The sequence below is a fragment of the Sminthopsis crassicaudata genome, chromosome 4, assembly GCF_048593235.1.
Source record: "Sminthopsis crassicaudata isolate SCR6 chromosome 4, ASM4859323v1, whole genome shotgun sequence".
Lineage (NCBI taxonomy): Eukaryota > Metazoa > Chordata > Mammalia > Dasyuromorphia > Dasyuridae > Sminthopsis > Sminthopsis crassicaudata.
Window position 1 is genome coordinate 189,719,635 of NC_133620.1, and position 11,071 is coordinate 189,730,705.

The 11,071-nt window shown below is 36.2% G+C and overlaps 1 pseudogene; it reads left to right on the forward strand.

The window, feature by feature from the left end:
- The first annotated feature begins 8,366 nt into the window (after positions 1 to 8,366).
- On the forward strand, positions 8,367 to 9,040 carry LOC141540683 (protein maelstrom homolog; annotated as a pseudogene).
- The last annotated feature ends 2,031 nt before the right edge of the window (positions 9,041 to 11,071 follow it).

An 11,071-nucleotide genomic window follows, 5' to 3' on the forward strand; every position in this document is an offset into this window, starting at 1 on the left:
TGGCATGAATCTAGGGGTAACAACCTTTTAAAATAATGGGTAAGAAGTGCCAGTCTGGGAAATTGCATCATGGGGGCACATGGGTGTTTTGTCTTGTCTCAAAAGACGGTAATTTTTCAGATTCTTTACTCACGGCTCACTGTCTCCTAAGTATAATGCTGACTTTCAATATGGAGAGGTGTATTAGTGGGGGTGAATGTAAGATAACTAATAATGTTAAGTTCCTTCATTCATTTATTAGCTATTTATTAAGCACTCACTGCAGGTGCAAGGTCCCAGGATAATATAAATGTGTATAGAACTAGATCCCTAACATTTATATAGCACTTAAAAGTTTATAAATAAATTTATATAGATTAATTAGTATTTATATTATTTCCATTTTACAGATGAGGAAACTTATGAAATTAAATAATAGTAAACACATGGGATTTCATGTTAAAAGTGAGATTTCAATTTAGATATCTCATGATTTCAAAACTAGAATTCTTTTCACAGAGGACTTTCCATTGCAAGGATTAACAGGTATGGTCTGAGCACATAATGCCTTTCTACAAGACTGAGCTTTTATTTTTTCCTTTCCTTTTTTTATTAGCTCTGTTGCTTTGACACCCAGTTTTTAAAAGGCACAAGCACCACTGAGACTAACACAAATAGACTTTATTTCAGTGAAAGCTGGTGGCTGGAGGAATCTTGGCAATCTTAGTAACCTGTGTCTAAAGGTTAAAGAAAATGTATTTGGAAAACAAGACCATTAGAGACCATTTCTGGAATAGGTCCTGACTTAGAGAGTTGTCTACACTCTTAAGAGACAGCAGAATGTCTTGGGAGGTTGGAGCAAGTGACAGATTCTGGTTCCTAAGGGACCTATGAGCATGGTTGATAATTGGCTTTACTTGACTACTTATAAACTCTGGTTGGCCATGTGGGTGCCTTAAACCCAAATGGGCTATTTCTAACCCTGATCTCTAGGCAGTTACCTAATAAGCAAAGATTTTTTTCTGTGAAAAGAACCTTTTTCCTCCAGGAGAAGAACACAAACTAGCTGCACACTCATACATAAAATTAAGGATCCATCAATCTAAATCTGGAAAAGAACTTAGAATCCATCCAGTCTAACTTTTTCATTTCATAGCAAGAAAATGGAGGTCTAGATAGCCTACAAGGATTGCTCAAGGTCATACAAGTCACAGGTAGTAGAACTGGGATTTGAATCCAGATTCTCTCCAATTCCAGGGAAACCTACGCATATTTTCAATCTGTACTGAAGTCACAGGATCATAGCACAGGATCTAGAAGTAATGAGGTACAATGGAGGAGGGAGAGTGAAAGAAAAAAAATCAACATTGTGTTAGGTGTTTGATTTATAGTCCTGAAGTTGGAGTCAGGAAAACCTGAGTTCAAATTCTGATTCAAATACTTATTAGCTGTGTGATCCTATGCAAATTACTTAACTTCTATTTGACTCATTTTCTCTATCTGTAAAATAATTCCTATCATTTATATAATGCTTTAGGGTTTTTAAAATGCTTCACTTATGTTAATTCAGAATAGTTCTGTATGGTAGATGCTATTATCATCCCTATTTTACAGATTCCCAGTTCAGTGCCACAAGCCATCTAGTAATAACCAAATAGTAGTTATAATTGTTGTTGTTATGGCCTTGAATCTGCAATATATTTACCTTTTCTCATCTGTTAAATGGATTATAAATGCTGGCCTAGGAATATTGTTGAGGGAATCAAATGAGAAACTGTATGGGAAAGAATTCTATAGATTGTAAAACAGTTTTTCTAGTCAAGAAAAGCTTCTGTTTTCTTGACTAAGCCCTAGCTATATATATCAGTTCTCTGAGTTCCCTTTCCCCCTCTGTCTTCTATGGATCCCTTGATATCTGGATGTTGTAGTTCCAGAATCTTTTAGGTCCAGGTACCTGGCTGATGAACACCCTCCTGCCTATGATTTCTGAAGTAGGAAATCGATAAGACCAACATGAATGGGACCTTCCCTCCTCCCTCCAACCTTGAAATATGAGCAGCCTTGAAATATGGAGTGATAATCCATCCACAAGCTTGGCTGTAACTTAAATCCTGGGAGCATTTTTTCACCCTGCCTTGCTCCTCTTGGTATGGCCTGTGGTCTCTTGTGAGGAAACCTTCCTGGTAACAGTATCTAGTTGTTTTTATTATCTCTTTCCAGTCCCATTTTGGAAGTATCACTTAGTGGGGAGACTCAAGGGATTACAACCTTTTCCTTGAAGGTTCCCTTGAGGAAAGCATGATGCAAATAGACTTATAATAACCTAGCCAAGCGATCATGGAGTTTAGAGTGGAAAGGGGACTTGGGAATCAGCTAGTCTATCTTCATTTTGCAGATTAGAAAAATGAATTTCAGATGTGCTGACATTCATATAGGGTTTATGTAGCAAGCTGGAATTTGAGCCCAAGATTTCTTCAGCACCTCTATTCCAGTATCTTTCCCATGATGCTCAAGCAAGGTAACTAGATTGGTTTAAAGATCGCTGGAACGAACACACTGACCAACTTCTTGATTTTTACCCCTGTGCCCCTTCTGCTACATTACATAGCTACAAGCCAGTGTGATTCCAGCAAGGGTAGATAATAGCTTCAGGAGGAAGCAGCAGATCTTTACATAAACATTTCCAGAGAATGTATAAGTTTGGCTTCCTGGAGACCTATCATATCCCTCTGAGCAGCTTGGAATTCCATACATCTGGCCATGTCCACCCCCACACTCTTTAGAAAGAGGTGACTGCCAAGGGAGTGGAGCCAAGGAGGATGTTTCCGGACCTCAGTGCTATTCATATATATGCAGCAGCTTTTCCTGAGTGCCAAGCTTCCAGCATCCTTAGACTTCATGGATGCACAGTTGTGGAATTGTACTTAAGGATGTCTTGGCAATTGCAGAGTAGGGTTCCATTTCCAGAAGGGTGTCTGTGTCTCAGGGACTGATAAAATAAATAAATTCTCATAAAGAAAGTATCCAATAAAAAAGAGACCACCACAAAAGGCACCATGGATGCAATCCATAATTGGAAACCTGACTCCCAAATCTGAATGCATGTGAACACAAGCCCAGCACATTCCAGAGTATAAATCAAATAGCACATGACTGACTGCAAATAAAAAGGTTCCAAGAGGTATATATTTTCAGTATAAAAACCAAATCACAAAAGTGACTTCTGGTCAGCAAGCAATTAGCTTTCCATGATGATTTACCCTCATTATTTGCTCCATGTTTCACTCTTCCATCTCAAGATTGCCAATACAGATATGACCTGCGCTGAAACAACTTTTAAGCTTTGCTTTGATAGTTTTTGGAGGGAGCTAAGACTAAGTAAGACTCTGTGGTCTTGCCCACACTTAAGATATTGGCAAATGTTTTTCCCTGTTGGGTAGAAATATGGAACAAGTTGAACTCCTTATGTTCTCTCCCAGGGTTCTACCTCTTTGACTTCCTCTTTCATGATAGGACCCTGGGGTATGTGTTTCTACCAAGCCTTTTTGCATTCCTCTGCTGCCTCTCCTCAGATACCAAAGTGGAGAAAAGGTAATCATTAGTGTTCCTCACAGGGGGGAATCAAACTATCAGTGAAGTCTTCTGAGATTTTGTGGGAAAACAGCTCAGAATATATGCCTTCTGTCAGAGTCTGACCTTCCCTGGGGCGCTGGCAGAGAGGTGGCTGTAGTAACTGGGCACAGTGAAAGGACTAAGGATTTTGCTGACTTGCTTTTATTGTGCTGGAGAAGTCAGAAAGGGGTGAAGTACCTTTGGGAGTTTTGGTTAATGTCATAAAGCAGTTTTGTTCTCTCTTGCATGCATTCAGGCCAATGAATGGACCCTGCTCTGGCATTTTCCGTTCAACAGTTGGGGCCCTTCACAAAATGCTTTCATGCTACAGCTCTTAGGTCAATTGAAGCTAGTTATAAGGATTCTCTATGATGACTACAATGGAGATTTTGTTTCTCTTAAAATCAACTAAATGAATATCCAAGGAATGGGGACTATTTCTTGAGAGTCATTAACCCATGGCATGCTTGTAGGAGGGCAAATGTGATCAGCAAAGCAGCTTCCAACTATGGGGTGCACACAGGACCCATGTTGGTGTATTTGGTATTCAGTGTCAAAAAAATGTCACAGATATTCTTTCCCACCATTATTAATATTCAAATTTGGATTTCAAGCCTAAAAGGATATAATGGAATATTATGATTAAATCATACTGATTGTTGATTCTAGGCTTGGCTTGAAGAAGACTGAATAATTTATTTGATCCATTTCTTTTTTAAGAAGCAATTTAATGTACAAAAATTTTATAAGCATTGATTTTCTCTTTTTTTTTTCTTAAATCTTATTTCTCTATCAAACAAAAAAGAAAAAAGAAAGGAAAAGAAAATCCTTGTAACAAATATGCCTAATTAAACAAAATTCTTCATCTTGAATTCCTCATCTCTTGGTTAGGAAGGAGATAACAATCCACTGGTCTATCTAACAAGGTTGACAATGGTCATCTGGAAGCAAGATTTATCATTGCATGGATGAGAGTTCTTAAATCTTTCCAAGTTTTTTCCTTTGTGATATTATTATTGTGTAAATTGCTCTTCTGGTCCTATATCTGTCATAATATATTATGACTTATTATCAATCCCATTGCACTCATATATTTTATTTAGCTATTTTCCAATTAATGGGTAACTTATTAGTTTCTAGTATTTTGTAAACAAAAAGTTTCCAGAAATATCTGTATAGGTTCTTTTCCTTTTCCTTTGATCTCTTTGATGCTGAAGTCTAGTAATGATATTACTGGCTCAAAATTTACTGACTTTATTTCCAAATTACTTTCCAGAGTGTTTGGGTATGTAAGCTATTTCTACTGACTTTAATTCTCTGTTCAAGGAACCTGAGTTCATTTAAAGCAATAAAAATCTTACTTCATGACTTCTCTCAAACCTTGCATGATCTAAGGAAAAAGAAGGATTCAATTCAGTTAAACATATACAAAAATACTTAATGGGTAAGCCAGACACAAAAAGTTAAAAAAAAATTGGCCACCAAAATATTCCTATCCCTGTGAAATTTTTATTCTATGGGAAGATATGTTCATAGATATGTAAATATGTTTACAGACAAAAATCTCACTGGGGAAGTTTGGCCACACCCTAAAAGCTTTATATTATGAATTTATACTGAAGATTCATACTGAAGTCAAACAATCCAATATATTGGAATAGAAATTCACCCTAATTCATAATATCATAGAATGTCAAAAGAGAGCAACTACTCCATATCTAACACTTTACAGAGCTACCCATGCATTAAGAATTTAGAATTAAGAATTGCCTGACAGAGAGTCTATCACTGTGAACATTGCCTTCTAGCTACCATTAGAAACTTTTTTATGCATAAACTAACTGACATAATAATACATATACCATATGAACACATGCACAACACACCCAATGCACATATATACACATTTGTAACATATTGCTGTACTGGAGAAGGAAAGGGCAACCCATTCCAGTATCTTTGCCAAGAAAACCCCAAATGGCATTACAAAGAGTGAGACATGATTTTAAAATGACTAAACATTAAACATATAGTTATATCATATACATTTGTGCAAATATATACATATCTACACATAAATATATATGTATATATACACATACATATGTTTATGTAGTGTTTCTCTTTTGGATTCCCTTTTCCCTATAATTTTGTCTCTATACTTATAGATTAAGGCCTGGGAGAAGATTATTACTCCCAGGTTTAAGGGGCTTCAATGTACTCTGTCAGTTCACATTTCTAAAATTATAGCTCATCAGTCCTCACTTATTCCTTTGCTCTTAATAGTCAACCAGTAGATATAAGTAACTCAAAGCAAAGACATATATAGGTATACAACATTTCCCTAAATCTGAGATATGATTTTTGATAAATGCACATAGTTCCATTGGAAGAATGAGTAAAATTTGAAGTACATTGATAATGAGGCACATATGTAAGGAACACATGTGGCCAAGACAACTCTGGTAGGGTCCTAATATTTTCTTGTGGTGTCCCTACTTTGTTTCCCTTTGGATATAGTATCTCTGTCAAGCAGGCAGCTCAGCTAGGTTCTCTAGACTCCTATCTAAAGCTCAACTTCTGAAGTCTAGAGCAAAATCTTTTCTTCTATGACTCTTCTCTGCAGCAAAGTATTATACATCTTGGAGCTGCTTCCTAATATTATTGCTCAATTACATTTCAGAACAGGCAAAATTACTTTTTAGGAGTTACCAGAGATGTGGCCTTCAGCTAGCCAATGGCAAGTTACCCTTTTAATTCCATCAGGGAAACTTTCTCAAACTTTATAAAAAGTTAATGGGGCATATGCATGTCTTTGAATATTTAACACATTAACACCTCATCTCTCTGCTACTTGCCCCCTTCTTTAATTTTATCACCTGGGTTAAGGGGAAAATCAATTGGTAAGAAACTTCCCCTACTGTGTGTGTGTGTGTGTGTGTGAATATGTAACATGCAGAAATACATATGTGTACATGGATATAAATACATTTATATGTTTAGTTTACATTTTTTTTCAGTTGTGTTAAATTTTTTTGTGATCCCATTTGGGATTTTCTTGGCAAAGAAACTGGAGTGGTTTGCCATTTCCTTTTCCATCTCATTTTACAAATGAGGAAAATGGAGAAAACAGGGTTAAATGACTTTTTTAGACTCACATAGTTAGTAAGTATCAAAGACAAGATTTGAATTCAAGTCTGGATGACTCCAGGTTTGTCATTCTACCCATTGTGTCACCTAGCTGCCCCTATATCTTTAACAATAGCTATAAGAATGAGAAACAATTTGGCATAATACAGTGATGTGAAACTCAAATAGAAACAGGATCAGTAAACTGTAAAGAAGGATCTCTGTGGATCACATATTGATTTAGAAAACTGCATATTAACATCTATATTCTATTGCATTTTATTTATTTTGTAAAATATTTTTAATTTACATTTTAATCTTTTTTGGGTCACATTTAGGAGTTTTTCAGCTATATATTTGATACTTCTGGTATAGACTGATGGTTGGACTTGGATCAATCAATTAATCACCAAACATGTATTAAATATTTGCTTTGCATCATGCATTGTGCTAGGCAGAGAGAACATAAATGTAAAGATTACAATGATCTCTTCTCCTAAGGAGCTTACAATCTATCAGGAAAATAAGCAAATGTATATGCATACACACATATATTTCTACATATACTTATATATATATACACATATACATATACACACATATATTTGTATATATATATATAATAAATCTGAAGAGACTAAATGGAAATAAATACAAGGTAGTTAAACAACAGAATGAGAGTTGTATAGCAGTTGGGGAGGATTAGAAATGGCTTCGTGTAGAAAGTGGCTCTTGAATAATTTTTAAGGAAGAGAGGTATTACGTGAGATGGAGTTGAGGAAAGAGTGCTTTCCTCACATGAGGGATGAGCAGTGGAAAGATGTAAAAAAAAGTTGTAGCATCATGTGTGAGAAATAGCAAATAGGTCAACATGCTTAGATTGAAGAGGGAGGAAGAAGGAGTCATATAGAATACATCTGAGAAATAGACTGGGACCAGGTTATGAAGTATTTTAAAAGTTAAAACAGAGGAATTTCTATTTAGAGGAAACCACTTGCATTTTTGAGCAGGTGAGTAACACAGACTGATTAGAGCATAAGGAAAAACATTTTGGCGGCCATATGTAGAATGGATTAGAGTTGAGAAAGCCTTGGGCAATGAATCCAAGTAGGATGCTATTACAGTAGTGTAGGTGAGAGGTGATGAGGGCTTGAAGGAAGGGGTCAGATGTGAAAGATATTGTGGAGGTAGAAATGGCAAGATTTAGCAGCTAATTCAACATAAGGCATGGTGGAAAAAAGTTGAAGACAAAGCAGAGGTTAGAAGAATGATAATGCTTTTTACAGAAATAAGGACTTTTGAAAGATGGATGATTTTTGGATAAAGGATAATATATTCTGTTATGGATATGTTAAGTTTGAGATACCATTGGGACATCCAGTTTGAAATATCCAATTAGCAGTTGATGCTATTTGATGGATGCTCAGAGAGGAGACTAGACCTTGATTTATATATCTGTAAGTTATCTGGATGAAGATGACAAACTAGTGGAGCTGATGAGTTCTCTGGGAGATAATATAGAGGGAGGAAAAAAGACACCCAGGAAGAAGTTTGGGGAGCACTTTATTTAGGGAGCATGGTCTGGTTGATGAGCCAGAAGAAGAGACTGAGGAGTGGTCAGATCAGAAAAAGAGAACCTGAAGAGAATGGCACCATTAAAACCCAGAGGAGAGAGTGTCAATGAGGAGATGGTATTAGAGTTGCAGGAAGGAATCATGGCCAAATTCCATCAATAAATAGATCTTGGTGAAATACCATGAGGCCTCTGGTTTCATTATCAGGCTGCAAATGATGACAGTCACAAGATACCCATTTCTCACTTTCACTCAAGAGATGACTGCATATTATAAAACCTTTGTTTATTTATTTCTCCAAACCAAAGCAACTGGTCACTTATGTACTAAAAGTCTGATGCTAGGTACAGAGTTAACTGGTATTTGAAATTTATAGAGAAGAAATTGGAAACCAGGCAAGATCTAAGACTGCAGAGGACTGTGTGGTGGGAATCTACTATCAAATACTTCATAAAGAGCCATCAAAGATGTAGGTACAGAGCTTCCTGGATGAGTCCATGTGGGATTGCAATAGCAACATAAATATAAATGACATGAAAAACAAAACAAAACAATATTCTGGTTCGTGCTTTGACTGTCTGCAAGAAGATTGCATATTGCATAGTAATTCTCTAGGTACTCTTTGAGGAATTCCACTCACAGAAGCTCATGTGCCACTTCAGGATTATGAAGCCAGTAATAGTGTAAATCCCAAAATAGTGGTTCTAGACACTAGGGGTTTCCAGAAACTAACAGTTTATAGTTAGCAGTGTTAAAGGGAGCAAATAGATCCAAAAGAAACAAAGACTAAGAAAATATGATTAAGAAATTATTGCTCATTTTGGAGGGAATAGCTTCAGGTAAGATCAGAACCCAGAGTATAATAGTATGGCACTAGGTTGTGAAAGACTTTGAATGATAATCAGAAGAGCTTGGATCCTTGTTAGCTCATAAAAGTTTAAAACCTTGTCAATCTTTGAAAAACACTTTTATGCGGAGGGAAAGGGACATTATTAAAATTGACTGTGATGGTTGGAGTAGTCAGATGTTGTTGGTTATGATGCTGAGACTGGAAATTGACTTTCTGGGGGACAGGCTGTTCCCTTTCCTTGTATGTTCACACCCAACTGTATTAGACTATCTTCTGTATCCCTCAGACCTTTTACTCAAATTGAATTTATTATTAGTGTTAAGATTCCTAGCTGGAGTGTCATAAACCTAATCTCTCTTAGTGACTCTGAAGCTTCCTCTTCAATCTCCTCATCCTGAATGTTCTTATTTTTGTCCTCCTCCTTTTCCTCTGCATCTTCTCCAACCTAAAGTGCAGAGACTCCTTGCAACCCAATGCTACTATCTGGTAAATGATTTACCCAGGAGCTTTGATCTACTCGTCAGTCTGGGCTATTTTTTTTTCTTCTGAGGCCACTTTGTGACCTTCAGGTCCTGGGAGCTTACCATATTAGTGCCAAACTTTGCGTGACATCTGGGTTGGCATTGGGCTCTACATATCAAAATCCAATATTTGCTAGGTTTAGCATTTCTGGTAGCTGGGATTATATTTGTGTAATGGAATTAAATGTATAAGAATATATAAATACAAACATCCAAGAGTAGAACTCTGAAAGATTTGCAATCAGTTTCTTGAACTTTAAAATGAGGAACATAATGCTTGCGCTTCCTGCCTTGTTGGGTCTTTATGAGACTCAAATAAAACCACATATATAAAGCCTTATATAACCAATATATAAAGCCTTATATAACCAATCCAACCATGCTCTATAATTCTGAGCTTTTATTATTGTGTGCAAAATGGCGTGGAGAACTGAATAAATATCTAGTTACTTCATTGTAGATAAATAGAGACCTTATCTCCCCTTTCCCCCTCCCACAAGACTAGATCCCCAGTGTTCATTCTGAAACGTCTGTTAAATTTTAGTTTGCCCAGACTCTTTGCACGGCAGGTGAAATACAGCCTCTGAATTGTGTTTCCACTGGTATATTTTAATTTAGTAAAAGTTATGTCCAGAGGCTATAGCAAAGTGGGTGGTAGAGAAAGAAAAGATGGAAAAAGCTGGCAAGGGGTTGGCAGAGAGCCAAGAGAAGTCAAGGGTATCAAGAGGAAGCTGATGTGCCCACGGCTGGTTTGCTCTGGTGCCACTGAAGATGCTGAATAAGCTGATGTTCATGGAGGGTAAAACAGGATTCTGTGCATTTTTCAAAAGAAAAATAGATATCAAAGAAGACTAACAAGATATATAGGCATTGTTCAACCAACATTAAGTTGCTGTGGATTACAAAGATCTACAGGAATACATGTTTTACCTTCAAAAGATTTAAGTGAAACTCTGTCTTATGCAAAAGTTATCCAACTCTGGCTTATTATCCTAGACTTTTTTTTTCATATTGCTGGCAATAAATTTCTCTAGAAATCATAACAGAGATTTTTGTGTCATGGCTACCTGTGTCATTCTAGTCTTTGGATCCCTCTTAGAATATGTAAGATAAAATACATAATATGGAATAGAACTTGAATTAATGAAAAAATGTAAAGGATGGAGGTCTTGTAGCATCAGATCTCAAACCATATTATAAAGTGGTAATCATGAAAATAGTTTAACACTGATTTGGAAATAGACAGTTGGACCAGAGGAATAAATTAATTACACAAACACAGTATAATTGACCATATAGTAGTCTGACAATTGATAAACTTAAAGATTCAAATATTTTGGGATTATAACTTATTATTTGTCAAAATAAACTGGAAAACAATTTGGCAGAAACTAGATTTAGTTTAG